The sequence below is a fragment of the Gallinula chloropus genome, assembly GCF_964237585.1.
Source record: "Gallinula chloropus genome assembly, chromosome: 3".
Lineage (NCBI taxonomy): Eukaryota > Metazoa > Chordata > Aves > Gruiformes > Rallidae > Gallinula > Gallinula chloropus.
The window spans coordinates 64667685-64685177 of NC_140087.1; positions in this window are offsets into that span (position 1 = coordinate 64667685).

Consider the following 17493-nt stretch of genomic DNA (forward strand, 5'->3'; position numbering starts at 1 on the left):
TAGCACACACACACACACAAAAAAAAAAAAAAACCCAAAAAAGAAACCTTCAGCAGGTACTTAGTGTCACTCTGCGTCTTTTGGGAATCCTGAATAAACCTATCAGCCTGATTAAAGACAACAAATATAAACATTCCCTCATAAATAAAGAAAATGGAAAAAGTCAAGAGGTTTGCACTTGCACCTCCAATATGTAAATAAGTAACTAAAAAAAAAAAATTCTATGTCAGAAGGGATGTTCGTGAAGAAAAGCACAGGCTGCAGAGAGAAATTTTTAATCTGGACAATAACCAGGAAGCCTTTTTACAGGCTCAGGTTTGTGGTTGAGGGAGAGAGAGCCTAGAGAACTGCAGTTGCAGTGGGGCTAGAAGGGAGCACCCAAAGGGAAGCACAGAGAGACCTGGGCTGAAGAATCTTTTTTCTGGGTGATGGCTCTTTGCCCGTGTTGAAGGATAATCCTTGGATTATGGTTATTTTTAGGGTTTGAATTCAGGTTTGGGTTGTGTGAAAGCCCAGAGGTGCAGTTGGAGTGGGACCGCAAAGGAGCTGCCAAAGGAAAGGGTGGGCTATGAAGAGAATGGGCTACAGGGTGAACATCAGCCAGTCTAGTGAAAATTGTTTGCTGTCTAGCTGAATAACTGACCTGAGCTCAGGTACAACAAAATACAATCCACTGTTGTCTTCCTTTTTGACATTTGTTTCCATGAATGCTAATAAGAACAGCCTATTTAAACAGAGCATCTTCTTGCTAAAAATGCCAGATTCCAAAAGATCCAGGCTCCTGTGCCACTTTCCTTCTAACCAGTTAAGAGAGTCATTCATTACTTCATTAAAAATCTTACTTTCTCTAAAGCATTTCTGCCTAACCTTTGGTGATTTAAGAACTCATTCCCTTTTCCCCATTCTCATATTGTTTATGTCCTCTACTCGCTTAATATTTATTTTTTTTCTCTAGCGCACAGGCATTAACATGAAGGTCAGTGATGGCAGCAACTGCATTGTATTTCTGATGTGCATTTGGTTTCATTAAAGAAATTAGTTCATGACTGGAAACAGGTATTACTATCAGGAGTGATTTATTTCAGCTGAAAGCAGAAAAGAAAAATATCAATGTGCTTTTTTTAACTGAAAGAACAGGTTAGCTCTAAGGAAAAAAAAAAAAAAAAAAAGGTTTCTTACTCAGTTTCTTTTTCTGTCTCCGAATTTCTCAGGGTAGAGTCTGAGGCTGCCCAGGAATAATTCTCTATCTGGTTCCCTGAGACCAGCCTGCAGATGGGGAATTAACAGTGATGCATTCTCAAATAAAAGCATCAACCTGCAATATGGATGCAAATACCCATGGATTTTCATAGTGTATAGAGATGCACCCAGATGTGAATATCACTGCTGGCACTTCTGTATAAATAAAAGCATTAAATCTGAATAGGGTAGATAATGACAGCTTTGATGCCTTTTAGCCAGCAGACATCTTGAGAGAGAACTTTGGAGACTGTCACAGAGGCCTGTGGGCATTTGCAGCTTCAAGGAAACACTATCATACGGAACATGAACAGCATAAAGTTACTTATTTTCAGAATTATATTAACAAAATGAGAATATTAAATACAGGAAAATAAATATTAACTTTTTAAAACGAAAAAAAAAAAAAGCCCATTACCTCATAATAGATCCAGGGCCTTTCTCCAGCAGACCCCTTTCTGCATGCAATCAGCTGCCACGCGTCTACTGCGGCAAGCTTTAAAAAGGCTGCAGCTGATGCAGAGAGCATTCCTCCCATTGCAAAGCTTTCTGTGAGGTGTTTTTTGCTTGGGTGTGCATCAGGGAGAGGATAAAAGCCTGGAACATGCAACTGCACATGGCCTACGAGGGAGCACATTGGTTCAGGAGCAGGCCTAGGTTGCTCTCTTCTGAGTTGTCCACCAACAGCTACAAAATTTGCTTAAGTAACTCCTGAAAAATGGCTGCAGTGAGGATAAAAGAGGAGTCCATCTTCAATTCAAGAAGATATTTTTATTGTTTGGACTCCCTGACCTAGCCGAATGTAGCTAAATAATTGGAGCTGGCAGACAAAATGCCCAAAAATTAACTTTCACTTCCTCCAATGTCACCTTAGGAGCAGGCTGTAGCTGGAAAGCTGGAAAGAATTAGTTACAGGAGACCATTAAAACTTTAGCGTTTCATTTTTTAACCCGTTTGTCCAAGCTGACCCCAGGTCACAGCTAAGGGAGCAAAACTGTTTGCACTCCAGTGCTAGCACTGGCATGTCACAGACAGCTTTCTGGGGCTGTATTTCTGCAGACAGGAGGGAGAGGACTCAAATGTCATGTCACTACACCAGATTAAAATGAGAGACACTGAGTTTTACAGACCACCAGCAAAAAAGCTGGTAGTGTACCAACATAAACCAGTAGATGAAGCATGTTCCCTCAGCCCAGGCAGCTTAGACTGAATTTCTGCAAGCAAAGACTGAAAAACACTTTTGATCTGGAACTAGAAGAGAGCCAGCAATGCTCTTTCACCCCTGTACAAGGCTGTATTATCCCATAATCCTCCAGAAATCAAGGACAATTTTACTTATGATCTTTATAGGTGGCAGGCTGAGCTTTTATTTTTGCTGGGGAAAGATTAAAAGATTTCAGACAGGTGTGTTAAGATCATACAACTACACACTTACCTTCCCAGGGAGACAGCAGCTCACCTCCCGCAGCTCCTGCTGAGGAGATTTCCTGTCTGTATGTCTTTTGATGGCTGTACCAAAGGGGAAAAAGAAACCCAGTACAAAAAGCGTCACTTAGGGAAACCAGAGACACCCTGGCCAAGCCAGGAAGCAAACGTGCACTAGTACTCCAAGTTCAGTTCCTTCCTTGGGAGTCCAGTGTGTCTTTTGAACTGTCTGCAGTGTTCTCATGATTTGGTTTTGCTTAATTGATCTGAACAGCATAGCAATATCCTGCACATCCTCCACACACTCACATGGCCAGCAGCCTAGCTCCCTGCAAAGACTGCAAAACTATCTGTTCCCTAGAGCCCCGACTGCCTCCAAGGCCATTTAGCAGCCAACCTGTTGCCAGCAGGCACTCTGACCCCAAGAGAGCCAGGAATAAAACCGTGCAATCCCCTTAGCTTAGGAGGTCCGCTTTCCTGCTCCTCTTGCTGACACACAGAAGAGAATCCCAGCTCAAGGAGCTCCCAAATGTACTAGCATGACCTTTTGGTTAGTTGTCTTTTGAACTGGCACATAAATCTACTTCTCCTCATGAGGCACACTCTGCAGCACAGTTACACTAACTCCCACACTGTCCTGGTTCCAGATCAAGACATGGTGCAGAAGGGAGCCTGGGCTGCTGGCTTAGCATAGCCACAGGCTTAGTAACACATCTCTATGCTAAAAATTAATTTCAGTCCACCTGCACTTGCTTTGAACTACAAACCCCACCTCTCTCACACATACAGCCTTTGTCCTACCACCTCCACAACTGCACTGCCCTCCCCTCCCAAACAGGAGGCAAGCCCTGGCTGTTGCTCTTCTAGTACCAAAACTGCATCCCCATCACCCCCAAAAGGACAACCCACCTCTTCCAAAAAGGCTTCCCTTCTTGACTGTAACACTCCCCACCTCCAGCTTCAAGTCCCCACCTTTCTCTCAGGTGGGTGTAATGTGAGCTTAATACCAAAACTCACCAGCTTTATTTGATTTCTTGTTGGTTTGGGTGGGATTTTCTTTGAACTTTGAGTCTGTATTATACAAGTAAATTAGTAGGCAAGGCATTGCAATCAAATACTCTCCTCCATCATGAAAGGCAGGTTTTATTTCATTTTCACTACAAAGCTGACAGTTGTGTTGCTTTTCCTCTTCTTTAATTAAGTCCAGAGTCTTTCTGAACTTTATTTAATTATAATAGCACTGTAAGAAGTGAACTTATTTGACAACTTGCAGTGGCCTCTCTTAAAGACTTCACTATCCCTTGAAATAAACAGTGCCACTTCTATCCAAATATACTTCACACAGAGGAAAGTTTATTGCCTCTTTAATAGACAATATAGCTTAGGAACAGATTCTTCTGTAAACCTTATGTTTTGTCTCTGATTTTTGGAAGTTCACACATAAAAGTGGTGCAGTAAGTTGCTGGGAAAACACTTCAGCTCCACCTGGCCTTCCTCAGCCTAGGAAGAAGGGGCTAAAGCAGCCAGCTATATCTCCCAACTCTCTTTGATTTTGGAAAAGCACCCACGTTAACTCTCTGCACCAGTCCAGTTGCAGAGCACAGGCAACCTTGGCTTTGTCCTCTACCTACCAGTCCCTTACAAGAATCCTAGTTCCACAAGCTTGCACTTACACCACTGTCCTCTCCACCTCAAAATAAATCCATCAGTCCTTCTACCATAACCCTCCACCATCAATAAATTCCCGCATGAAAACTCCAACAAAACCCTCCACCATCAACAGACTCCTACAAGAAAAATGCCACAACAGCATTACTCTGTCACCAAATTTCCACTTGGAAGTTTCCACGGGAATACTCTACCATCAGCAGGGTGCTACATGAAAACATTTATATTAGTGCTAAGATTCAAGAGCTGTCTGGATGCCTATCTGTGTGATCTGTCCTAAGGAACCTGCTTTGGCAGGGGGGTTGGACTTGATGATCTCTTGAGGTCCCTTCCAACCCCTACAATTCTGTGATTCTGTGATTCCACTGGTTATTATCAAGAAATCATGGCACATCTTGCCTCAGCGGTGGGGAGGTGGTCATACTGGGAGGAAGCCAGTGAGAACCGCTGGACTGCCTCCAGCTACCCCTTGGTACAGGGCTGGTGGGGTCATTCCTGTCGGAAGCAGGGGCACCAAGCTCATGGGCATGCCATACACCATGGTTACTGATGTTGAGAACGATTTAAGTCACAGAGGACAGTGCCAGTGTAACGTCTCAAGTGCACTGCCAGTGCTCATACTGATGTGATGCTTGCTCAGTGTATTAACAGAGGGGTTTGGATTCAATCTCAGCTTCCAATGTCACCAGAATCAAATTATCCATTTTCTATTAAGGTTGGTTGTAAGGTTATGTGGCTCTACTCCTTGTCAAATTATACATAATTCCCTCTCTCTCGTGTCGTGGGACAAGTGTTGCTCCAGGGAAGAGCCCCGCAGAAGTGGTGTATTCCTGCTCTCAAAGCAAGCATCCTCTTCCCTTAGTGCACAACTGCCAGCTTGGGAAGATAACAGATATGAAGCTGCATTGCAGAAACGTGTTGTCAAAGCCAGTGCCTCGTCTTTATTTTAAATGAAAAAGGCAAACGTAGCTGCTGAATAAAAATAAATTGGTTTCAGTAATCCTGTGTTAAAAACTAAGAGTCTACATTTGTCAAGTTTCTTTCCAACAGTGAGAGAATTTCTCTCTTCAAAACCATATTCAAAGTAGTCAGAGGCATTTCTTTCAATGACTTGACTACTGAATGTTCTTTCTCAAAGATTTTTGCAAATAAAACAATTATTTTTCTTCACTTACAATATCTTCACTTACAGTATCTTACAATGCACTTACAATGATAAGGTCTCAGAAGATGAGAGCTGGAGATGTTTAGCCTGGAGAAGAGGAGGCTGAGGGGAGACCTTATCACCACCTACAGCTACCAGAAGGGAGGCTGTAGAGAGGCGGTTGACGGTCTCTTCAGCCAGGTGACAGGAGATAGGACAAGGGGAATTGGCACAAAGCTGTGCCAGGGCAGGGTCAGATTAAATGTTAGGAAAAATTTTTTTGCTGAAAGAGTTGTCAGGGCCTGGAACAGGCTGGCCAGGGAGGGGGTTGAGTCACCTTCCCTGGATGTGTTTAAAAAAGAGTAGATGAGGTACTTAGGGATATGGTTTAGCATAGGACAGGAATGGTTGGACTTGGTGATCTTAAAGGTCTTTTCCAACCCTGTGATTCTGTGTGATTCTGTGATCTATCATAATTGTATATTATTTTAGCATTTTTTCTGAGTATTAATTAATTTAGATATCCTGTGTAAGTTAGTAAAGCCACAATCTGCTCTCCCAGTCTAAAGCAGATAATATATTTTGTCTACGCTGAATTTTGATAATTCTTCCTTATTTTTTCATTCCCATCAAGTTGCTCCATTACAGTGGTTCACGTTACTTTATTCCTGACAGGTTGAAACCAAAACTAAACAACCTACCCAGCAACTTGCACATTAAGTCAATCTATTGATGTGCGTCAAGTTTGACATAGTACCAGTGATTCACTAAGCTGCAGTTAGAAGGACAAATCTGCTATTTATTCTGTAATCCCTGCAGATGGAGATCACACATCTGTTTTTAAAGCATTTTTAAATAAAAGCATGAGGAAGTCTTCCTGGGACCCATCTGGTTAATATATATTCCCAACTATATTTCACATTTTCTGGTAACCTTACCCACTTGCTTTGCGGCTTTAAACATCTTGCAGTGGCCACCAACTACAAATCATGTGTCTGAGTGTGCCGTATTTCAGAGCTCTGTTTCACCTGATTTATTGTGACAGGCAAAGTGGAGTTACAGTCATTATGGTAGATAGTATGGACTGAAGCTTTGCAGTGAAGTGTAGCCTTGTCTCACTTCAACAGCAAATAAACTGAGAGCTAAACTAAATATCAAGCACATCTGTGACTCAACACCTATTCACTTTGTTTTGTCTAAAAAAAATCTATGTACATTTACCTTTGATAAACAGTTGGTTTTATCCCCAAATGTTTATTTTTTTAAAAAAGAAGCAGAACCTATGTGTTCACTCCCTGCTTGAAAGGGCCATTACAAAACAAAACATTGCTCTAGATCCTATCACCCCTTTGGAGGTCTTTTTAGACATCTTTCCAGCATCTACCAGTGTTGAGCATGAGAAAGTCACAAGGAGATCAGTAAGCAAGTTCCCTGACTTCTTTACTCTGTAGCTCCCAGCGTGGTCTCAAGGACACTCCGGGCTGTCAAAGGTCTTTGTTGTAAGAAGGACACAATGTCCATTATTTTAATTTGAGGCGTGATCATGATTTTCTGTTTAACTAACAGTCGCAGAATTGAAGAATGTACTGCATCCTGTTGCCTTTTTTTCTTTATATTATTATTTTTTGCCACTTAAGAACTCGTAAAAGTGGTTTGGATGAGCTTCAAAATTCAAAGTGAAGGCTTCATAAAAATACATGGATGCTTACACACATATGCATTACACATCAGCAACATCTGCAGCATTGCTATGAACACTGCTATGAAGGAATGTAGCCAGATCCTCAGGAGATACTCCGTCTGTGGAGCTACACCAGTTTACATTAGCTGTGGGTGGAGTTCAAAGAATCCAGTGACCTCTGAAATGAATCTGGTAATGATAATACAACTTCTGCTGCAACAAACTATTTTAAAAAATAAACAAACAACACCCCTGCCAGGTACTGTGCAATGTTGGAATGTTTTATCAACCTCAGCAGAGGCCAAAGACTGAGGGAACTAAAAACTTATTCATACAGGCTTTCAAAGTCCAGGGTGAGAAGCACTGGGATAGAAGAGACAGAAGAACTTCAGGTTCCAAGCAATGATAGGGTCAGCTTCCGGACTTTTCTCTGAATGGGATACAATCTTCACATCTGTGAACCAGGCACCTCACAGTGGAACTGAATTCACACATGGATATGGAGAAAACAAGGCGATTTAGCTGAGTGGTTTTGTTTGAACAAAGTAAGACAAATCAGCATTAGTCCGGAATACTGAAAACTTCCCGAAAATTACTCTTTCCATTCTTTGGCCCAATTTAACTCCGGCTGAAGCTGTGAAGCTGTATGGGAGTGTTTTATAAACGTAGCTGAGAGCATGATGTGGGTTTATATACACATTTATACAGAACATCTTGCATAGCACACTACAAACAATGACTTAAATACTGGTAATGCCTCAGCTATGTAAACAAATGTGGCAGCAGCTCTATTTCAGTAACAGCTGGCACAAAGTCGATCCCATCTTACAGAGCAAGGAATGTTGGCCAGGCTATCAGAAGGGGAATTATTTCCCAGACCATTTCCAAAGGAGCGCTGAATTCCCAGCCTCATCCTGGATGCTGGCAGAGCAAGGGAAGGCAGGACCCGGATCACATCCTTCTCAGGAAGCCTGCAATGCACACGCTGCAAAATTTCACACAAGGGCATAGGCATCCTTGCCTTTTGCCCCATCATGCCTTGGGGATACATGATGTCACCTCATCTAGTTCTGCCTAAGGAGCATTTTATAAACTCTCCTTAATTTTTGCTTTTAAGCACTTTTCAAGTAATAATGGCAAGTGTTGAAATGTTTATGTTCCCATCTTGACCTCATCTTATCTTTAATGACACTGCTAGGCTGAGGATCTTTCTTTTTGTAGCAGATCTGTAGCTGCAGTCTTGCTTTATAAGAGGCATTTTCTGATCAGCTCTCTTAGGGGAGAAAAATACAAAAGTTACGTAGTTGCCACAGTAAAAAGACCAGCTGGCTGAATTAAAGGTAATGCCACAAGATGGTGCTGGACATTTCATTGACAGGTCCTTGAAACTTTCCAGTTTGTTGCTCAAGAATTATTATATTTTCTCTGACTAAACTTCTCCCCAGCTGAAGTTTGCTCTGAACCTGTGCTGGCTAACTGCATGGGGATACCCAAACATGTTGACATCTCACCCCAGACAGAGTTTCTGTTCTATACTTTTCTTACAACATCATTGGTGTTGCTTTGCAGTTGTGCATCTCAAAATGATTTCATGGCGGGTTAGCGAAGCTTTGATCCTGCTATGGTAAAGCCTTCCTTCCAGATTAATACTGTTCCCCAAGACCCACTGTTGGTCACAGCAACCCAGGATGGTGACCCAACAGCTTAAGTTAATCTTTGTGGCTAGTACAATGCTTTTTTTTTGTTTGGAAAGTGAAAAAAACCCACATGCCACATGCTGTATAATTTCATTCAATGCAATAAAAACTCCAGAAAAAAAAGACATCTCAGAAAAGAGATTACCTGCCTGTTACAGGCTTCAATGCACTCTTGAACAGAAAGATCTGGTCATTACATTTTTTCCACTCTTGTCTCTCTCAAATGAAATTTTCATCTTTATGAGGTGCAATGAACCATTTCTGACATTCCCAGTCCATGAATGACATTTCCTCAACGGATGCTTAGGAAAAAACCCAGATATTCAAACGTTTAGGTCAGATACTCAGGTGAGATCAATGGACCTTCAAAGGTCCATGAAAGGTCCTTTAAAGCCAATGCGGGTCAGGCCTTTAAATACAAAAAGCATTTAATTCATGCTTTTATGAACTTGATGGAGTTTGGATCCTGAAAAAAAACAAACTCTGTATTTTATAATGGGAAGCATCCAAGTCTGTAATCCAAATATCCTGAAGTCTAGAAGTGTTTATGTTTATGTTTGAAGAGCACATCCTATCTTTAACTTGTAGTGCCTCTGTGCTCCATGGGATTTGTGGTCTCCTTTCCCACAGACAATACCTCCTAAAGTCTCTTTTCCAGCTGCTCTCATGATTTTATAACCAGTCAACCCAGAACAACACAGTGGACGCAGGCTTCCAATATATAGCATCAGCTGCATCTCTCCACTTGTTCATTTTCCTTAGAGATGAGTGGTTGCAGTAGCAGCAAGGGTAAAGTGTCCAGCTCCCCTTTTTACTTCACTTTGAAATATGGTAGTTATCTCTTGTCCTACTTCAGTCTTATTGTAATACAGTCTTTTCCCCAAATTACATGGCATCCACTAAGGCATACGGTGAAAACAGGATGGGTGTGATTTTTGTTTGTAGGCAGCATTGCTCCCAGGCCCATGATAGCTATTTTCTTTAAAGAGGAAAAATTAAAATCCACTCATCATATTAACTGAAAATACTGACCATATTTTCTATATGTAAAATTAGACTGGTTTGTATTTAGGAACAAATTTTACATGGTGATCTCACAGTGTTTTACTAAGAATACATTACTTTCTCAAACTGAAAATCAGAAATTAGGACACAGAAAGTTCAAGAGAATTAGAGAAAACTAAACTCCAATGTTACACCTAAATTCCTGGATTTCCAATTGTCTGTCCATTCCTTTCACAATTTGCACACACAACATTATATCAAAAGAGAATTACTCAGCGATTAACACTGCATTTTAAACAATGCAATCAACTGAAAAATCAGCAGCCCACAAAGTCATCATTCTGAGTCTGTTTTAAATACAACCATTCAAATATTTTCCCATAGCTTCTCATTATTTCTTTATTACTACATTGCCATTTAGCAGTAATTAATGTGACTTTTTAAAAAAAAAACTATTATGTAAATGCAATGTCAATTAGATTTATTGCAACAACAGATACTGGTAAGAATATAATTGTTCTTAAAATGGAGTTTTGGAAAATAGTGTGCTTACCTAGGCATTCTTCTATGCATGTGTTGCAGAGTGTGAAGTCGACTTTCTTCCCTTTACCTTCCAGTATGTCTGGAAGAACACATTATTTTGTTTCCTATGTTATTCTAAATGATGATGGAATGTGGTGGATTGCTACATAAGGAAAGCTAAAAATTTTAATCTAAAGAATTCAGTGTTTTCCCAAGCGTTATTCAAGTTTGGAACACCACTTGGATTGCAACAGATTCTTAAGGGGAGCGAGAAGCTAGGCGTTTACATAATGTCTTCTGCACCAACTGCCTGGTTTCTGGAAAATGTGGTGGAATATGCATACTCCACACACTACATCAGCGATATAGTCCTTGTAGCCTTCTGACAAGGGTAAATTACAGAATAAACTCTGCATTCAAAGTCATTCATAGTCCTTTTGCACTGTGTATCTGCTTGGTTTAGAATTCCCTCGCTCTACAGGAGTCTAAGAAGGCCTTAATGAAAATGAAACTCATAGACTAATGTTTTAATCATCTCACTCGTCTCTCCATTGCATCACCCGTTCAACTGCCTAGCCAAAGTCAATAGGAGAGAAAAATCCTAGGATTTTGCATTGAAAAATGCTACCTAATATATTGTGATGCTTGTTTTTATGTTATTATTACAATACTTCCTAAATAGACATGACTATAAGTAATGAGATAATGAAGAGCTAACACTTTGAAACTTCCTGCCTTCTCCTCAGTAGGTTTAGAAATACGGAGAAGCCACATTGTCTTGCAATTTCTATGGGAATAACCAAGCCTACCACCATTTTGCCTGCCCTGGGCCATGGCATCAGGCAAAGGAGGGCCACGGCATCAGGCAAGGGAGGGCCACAAGATGCAAAAGAGACTCTGTGTGTAGGGCTTAATTTTCTGTTGCCCTCAAACATGTGGGTTGCTTACAGCTAAGTGAAAAAGGCTAAAAAAACACACATTAGGTGCTACGGTGCTTGGTGCCTAGCTTGGGCCTTACTTGGCTGGTTGTACTAGTGCAATTATTTCTGTTTACTTGGGCAAAGTAGTCTCTGAGTTTGCTCATTATGTACCATTCTAAGGGAGCACATTTTTTGAAAAAGCATATTGAGCTCAAGCCTTGGGTCTATAAGGCGACTTCCACAGAATTTTGGGGAGTTTTGGTTAGAAATTGTCCCTCATTATCTGGAACCACTATGAAGGTTGTAAAAAAATCTCATGTGTGTGCATTAAAGAAATAAGGGTAATACTTCATACTGCTGGCGGTATTATCATTATTCCGGATAACGTGCACCATCCCAACACTGATTTAAACTTGGAGCAGTCATTGAAAACTCTTTGTGAATACTGTGGCAAAGGCTAATGTAAATAAAGGAAGATCAAAGTAAACTTTGAAGTAGGAATGGAGCTTGACATAGCCTAGCAAGACTTAGTGTACTTAGGCATAACCCAACAAGCTGGAAATATTTCATTTTCAACTTCCTGTCCAAGATACCAGCCTTAAGACTTACTTCTTAATATTATTGTTATTATTTTTATTATTATCATTATTTTACACTTTGGTTCTCACTGTCATTAAGTACAAGCCATGATGGTAGCTTATTTTACAAGCTTTCCATAAAGATAGAGGCTATATTTTCTTTTTGCAAACACTGTTGATAGCATTTTATCACACAGCAGAACAGTACAGTTTACCAGATCCACCAGCACATGACAAACACTGTCAGTGCCCCCAGGAAACCGCCATGCAGCAAACAGAGAGCCCAAGAAAAGGTGTAGGGATGTAAGTGCATCAGTACACTTAGCAGCCTCCTTTCAACCACCTCCATCTTCGTCTTCGTGTACAACTTCTCATACAAGCTACAGTGCTGGAATCAGCTGTGCAGAGTCCCGTTTTCCAAACCTGTCAAATACACTTAGAAAAGACTTACCTCGTGGTCCTAGCTGCAAATGTCTATGCAACACCTTTCCCTCATAATCACACAGGTCTTCCCAATTCTCGGTCTCCAGCACTGGAGGCTCCCATGGGGCAATCCTTCTGCCACTACGGCTAGTGCAAGTGCATCTTCTACTGCAGCGATCTGCATCATCTGCAAGTGCCACTGCCATCTACTGCAAAATCTGCATCTACTGCCTCTACTACCACCCCTCAGACACAGGCTCACACCTGAGCGTGTGCTCCAGCCGGTGTCCTCTCGCTGAGATGTGCAATGCAGCCAGTCGGCCGCTGGGTTATAGCAATGAGCCAGAGAGAAGGCAGAGACGCTCTGGGTGAGCTATGTCTGCTGGAGACAAGCCTGAACAAGAAACTCCAAACCCTAACCTGGATTTCTCCAGATCCCTTGTGCAATCACATCCTACAGACTGGTAGGCATTTTTTATTGCTGCATGATAGACAAAATTTAAGTGACTTTGATTTATTACTTGGTAAGCATTAATAATGGGTTCTGATAATGTTCTCCCCTGCACAGAGAGTACGCCCTCCACTCTCCTCCTCCTTTGGGGGCGTGAAAGTGGAAGAGATGCCCCACTCCATTCATTCTGAGACTCCTTGGAAGGACATGGTGCTGGGGGAGTGGTGTGGTTGCTCCGGACTAAGCAAGAATACAAACAGCAATCCAGCAGCCACCTGCCTTCAACCCTCCAGGCTACCCTCCCATGAGACAGCAGAAGCCACCAGGTAACAGAAAATTCCTTTACATTCCCACCACATCACTCAGCTGTGGCCAGCAAAACACCTGGAAATCAGTACCCCCATTTTGAATAGTTCTTGAGTGTGATATGAGGACAGTCACCACGAGATAAGCTCTAAGAGATCACTTCTACAGCAGTTATAGCATAAATACTGACATTTCCAAACAGACCTACTCCCTCGTGGAGATTAAAGTAAATCCCAGATAACTTTATTCTAGCTATAATCCTAAATAACAACAAATCTGGATGTGCTGTATAATATTAGATAACTCCTCTCTTACTTTTCGTCTTCCCTGTGTCAAAAAACATCATCAGCTCTGAGAGTCAAGTACCCAGAAATTAGGAAATACTCAAACACCAGCTCTTTTCTTCATACAGAGGCACAGCCACCCCCTAATATACAGAGTACCACTAGCTGGATTAATTGCATTACATGCTCTTTTCTAGAGAAAGAAACTATACCCAACTGAGCAGTCTCGGGGTTTGCACTCAAAAGGCTGATTGCTAGGTCAGTGCTTTCATTATTACAGGTTCTTGGTGGAAACATAAACCATGAGAGCAGAGAGCTCTCGTAGTTTGTACAGCTCAGCAGAACATACAGACTGTTTATACTGGATGTATTTTATTAACATTGAGCATTCACTTCACACACAAATAGCTTTTGACATTGTTAGCACTTAGGCAACAATTAGAGCCCCTGTTATCCAGTGTATTCAGAATTTGAAAAAAAAAGTCTTTTTCATCTGCCTCTGCAATGTGAGGTGTTTCTGTATCATCCTTCTGCCTTAAGGGAAGTGGGATGATTGGTATATCACTGCTCGTAGGAAACCAGGCTCTGGGGATGCATCTGTGTTGCCAGAAAGTCTGTACACTACAGACATATCTTTTGTTCACTGCCAGTAAATTGTGGCTGTGATTATATCCCTAAGGGTTCCCAAAAGGTTTTGGACTGTAGGTGTATCTCTCTGCTGCCAGAAAACCTGTGGTCATGGATGTCTTTGTCTATAGGGCTGAAAAGCTGTGGGCTGCTGATAGGTCAGGCTGTGCTGTAATAATGCCCGTGCACAGTAGGTGTATCTCTCTCTTCTGCTAGAAGCATTTCGGCAGTTCCAGAGCTATTTGTCTCCACAACATTTGGGACACATGCTGCTCTCTTTGCCCTAGCATATCTACAACAAAGTTGTAGGTGTGACAACGCATTTGTGTCAAATTACTTGCTCTATTAGCTTACGCACCATCTCTCTGAGATCTCAAGCTGATTTTAAATTGTTAATTAAGCCTGCCTCACTGGAGACTAGTCAGGACTATTATGCCCATTTTACAGATGCATGTTGCCATGTTCCCTGGGAGTGCTGCCTGCCAGAGGTGCATGTAAAAACCCCAGTATCCATTCTGGGTGCCTGGCTAGCTCTTAACCAGATATAACACTGATCTGGTTAGCAGCTGAAACTGGCAGCAAGTAATAAATCTTGAAGCTGAAGGCAAAAAGGAGCTTAGCTGGCATGTACACAGCGTACACAGAAAATACCACACGCATTCATTTCCCTGCTTTCAGGAAATGCAACTTCCAATGCAAGGACAAGTCCCAACTCCTGCTGCAGAACCTGGGCGGTCTTCAGTATGACTTTGCAGCACAGTCTGTCCCATGTGCACTCAAAAAGGAGTGAATTATCCTGCAGGAGACAGTGTGCAAACACATTACAAGGGGCCCATCCCCACCTTTGTATTTGTGCCTGCCCTGTATTTCCTCCCGAACAGTCAGTCGGCTCTAAGGATGCAGTCTAGACAACACTTTCTCTTGCTTTCTCAAGCTGAAAGTAAGGAAGTGTGGAAAGATATTGAACCCAAACAGACATGTAACAGACTACAATTTTCAGAAGCTTTACAGGGAATTCCTCTTTTATGTTCACTTGTTATGGTTGCCCCTTATTTCATCCTGTGCATGGAAAGAATTACCGATGGTGTCATTCAGTAGTAAAATAAAGCTGACTATATTTTCCTCTGAATACTCAAAAAATGCAGATACTGCTATGTGTTTAGCCCGGAAACACATCTGATCATGTGCCCAGATGAAAAATCAGGCTCCAAATACCCATCTGGATTCAGAAATAAACTCAGCACCTCAGGCTCATCGGTAATGGAAAGAATGACACACACAAACATGACTTCATGGTCATCGGGCCTTGAAGATGCACATCCAAAACATTTGTAACAATATACATTTTATCAGTTTTGGAAGCTGCTAAAAATAAAGAGCCAGATGATGAAGTAGCGTAGAGTGTCTGCAGGGAAAAGGTGCTTTGTGCCAGTAAGTCAGGGACGTTAACTTTGGCTCACAAGTCTGCATTATTTTTTGGCCATATGCTCCAACTTGAATCAGTGCAGATCCTGCAAAAATGTAGGAGAAGCAGATGATGTCACTGGCTTCCCCACATTTTAAAACTGTATTGAACATTACATACAGCATATGGTTTCTACCTGTTCTTCCTCCCTCATGATAAATACAGAAAAGTAGCCATAGAATTGGTGAACAGCATAATGAGTCTTTGCGTAAGCATCTCCCACTTTGAATGTGTGCTCCATGCACAGCTGGTAAATATGCAGCTGCACTAGATTTGCCAGGGTGGAGAAGCCTGGGAGGTGGGTTGTGAAGCGAGCAGTGGGTTTCGTACTAGTCATGGCTGAGTGTGGGCTCTGCTTCATTTCCACCAACAAAGGTCCAGGTGAACTCTGCTGTCCCACTGTTTTGCTTTGCTTGGAATGGATTTCTACCCGTTTTGTATTTCCACTTTGCAAGGACTCCAGCAAATGAATTCACTGGCAACGGTACCTGGTAACAATGGCATTGTGAGGAAATAGTACAAAAGGATTTGCCAACGGTTCTGAACATGACACCCTGGGGATTTAAATTGCAAAGGTATTTTTCCACGAGCTACCTTCCTTCCACCAGAGAGCATATACATTGTTAGCTGTGTGTCAAGGCAGCTCAAGATGAGAGGTGAAAACATCCCACTGAGACTTCTTCTTTTGCACAGACAGTTGTTCAGCCCAGCGGGGGTGAGCCCCAGCTCCACCCTCAGTTACTTCTACAGACAGGGCTACTTCTACCTCCTACCTACTGAGGAAAGCTAGCACCACTCCCAAACCAAATCCTGGTCTCTCCTGAGCCTGCTATGGATGACCTGCCAGTTGGGATGATGGCCAGAATCAGTGGTAAGTGCCAGATTGCAACGCTTTCTCCTCAGGCAGCAACCAGTGAAACCAGAATAAAAAGTGTGGGAAGTTTGGGGCTAGACTGGAAGTGATTTGGGGAGTTTTTTTGACTCACAGAATAGGCAAAATTCTCTAAAAAGGGAGAAGACTCAGTAGCAGACAGGAGAGCTTGCAGTCTGCCTGGTATACCAGGAGAAACCTATTCCAGGTCACCTGTGCAACATAGTAGGGAGTAATGTGGGGAAGAGATGGGGGAGGAAATAGCTCAGAGGATCCTGCGTGTCTTTCCGGCAGGGAACCCCACAAGGTTATAGCTGGAAAAGCTTGGACTCGCTTTTCTTTCCCAGACCTGCTGCTCCATCTGCTCCAGGAGTTTCCAAGCGCTGCCAGTGCTGTATCGGTTCTCGCAGCTGCGTTGGTGGTGCGCGAATCCCTCTCTTCAGAATATTTTTAGTCAGCTATGGTTTTAATGTGCTGCCAGTATTTTTTCTTTCAGTGGTTCCTCCAGGAGTGAAGAAATAGTACATTTTCAATCATTCCTATTGTGGCAATACCTGAGGAGAAATTCACAGAAGAAAAATGAGGTACTTTTCTGTGCTGATCGCTTTCTTCCTGACAGCTTTTAAAGCATGAGACAAATAATAAGAGTGTCAGAGCTTTTCAGAAGAGGTGGCAGGAATCTTTCACCACATGAAGTGTAAGCCCAGCAGCAGGGTTCATGGTGCATTGCCTATCTCTATAAAGCTAACAGCTGAGTTTGACCTGTGTGGATTAAACAGACTAATAGAAGGTGATAAAGGAAATTCAACCCTAGGTAAATAAAAAAAAGATGCAAAGCCCTTGATGTCAAAACTGCTTTTGTGAGAGAAGTCATCTCTCACAACACTGATATGAGTCTTCTCCTCCTCATGTCCCAGGAAGGTGTCTGTGGCAAGACTGGGGAAGCTGCTTTATTTCTGTGATACCCTACTGCCTGCAGATAAAGTTCACGGGAGCTGACAGCACATCAGAATTTTATTAGCAATTTTCCATTGCATCATACCAGACAACCACCAACATGAAAACTAATGTTAGTTGAGCTGGTGTGACATGGGTTTTGTTCCAACCCAAAAGTATGTCTAAACCTATTCCATCAACACTTTTTGTCGTGTATGAGACATGTAATGATTAATGTAGAGAGACTTCAT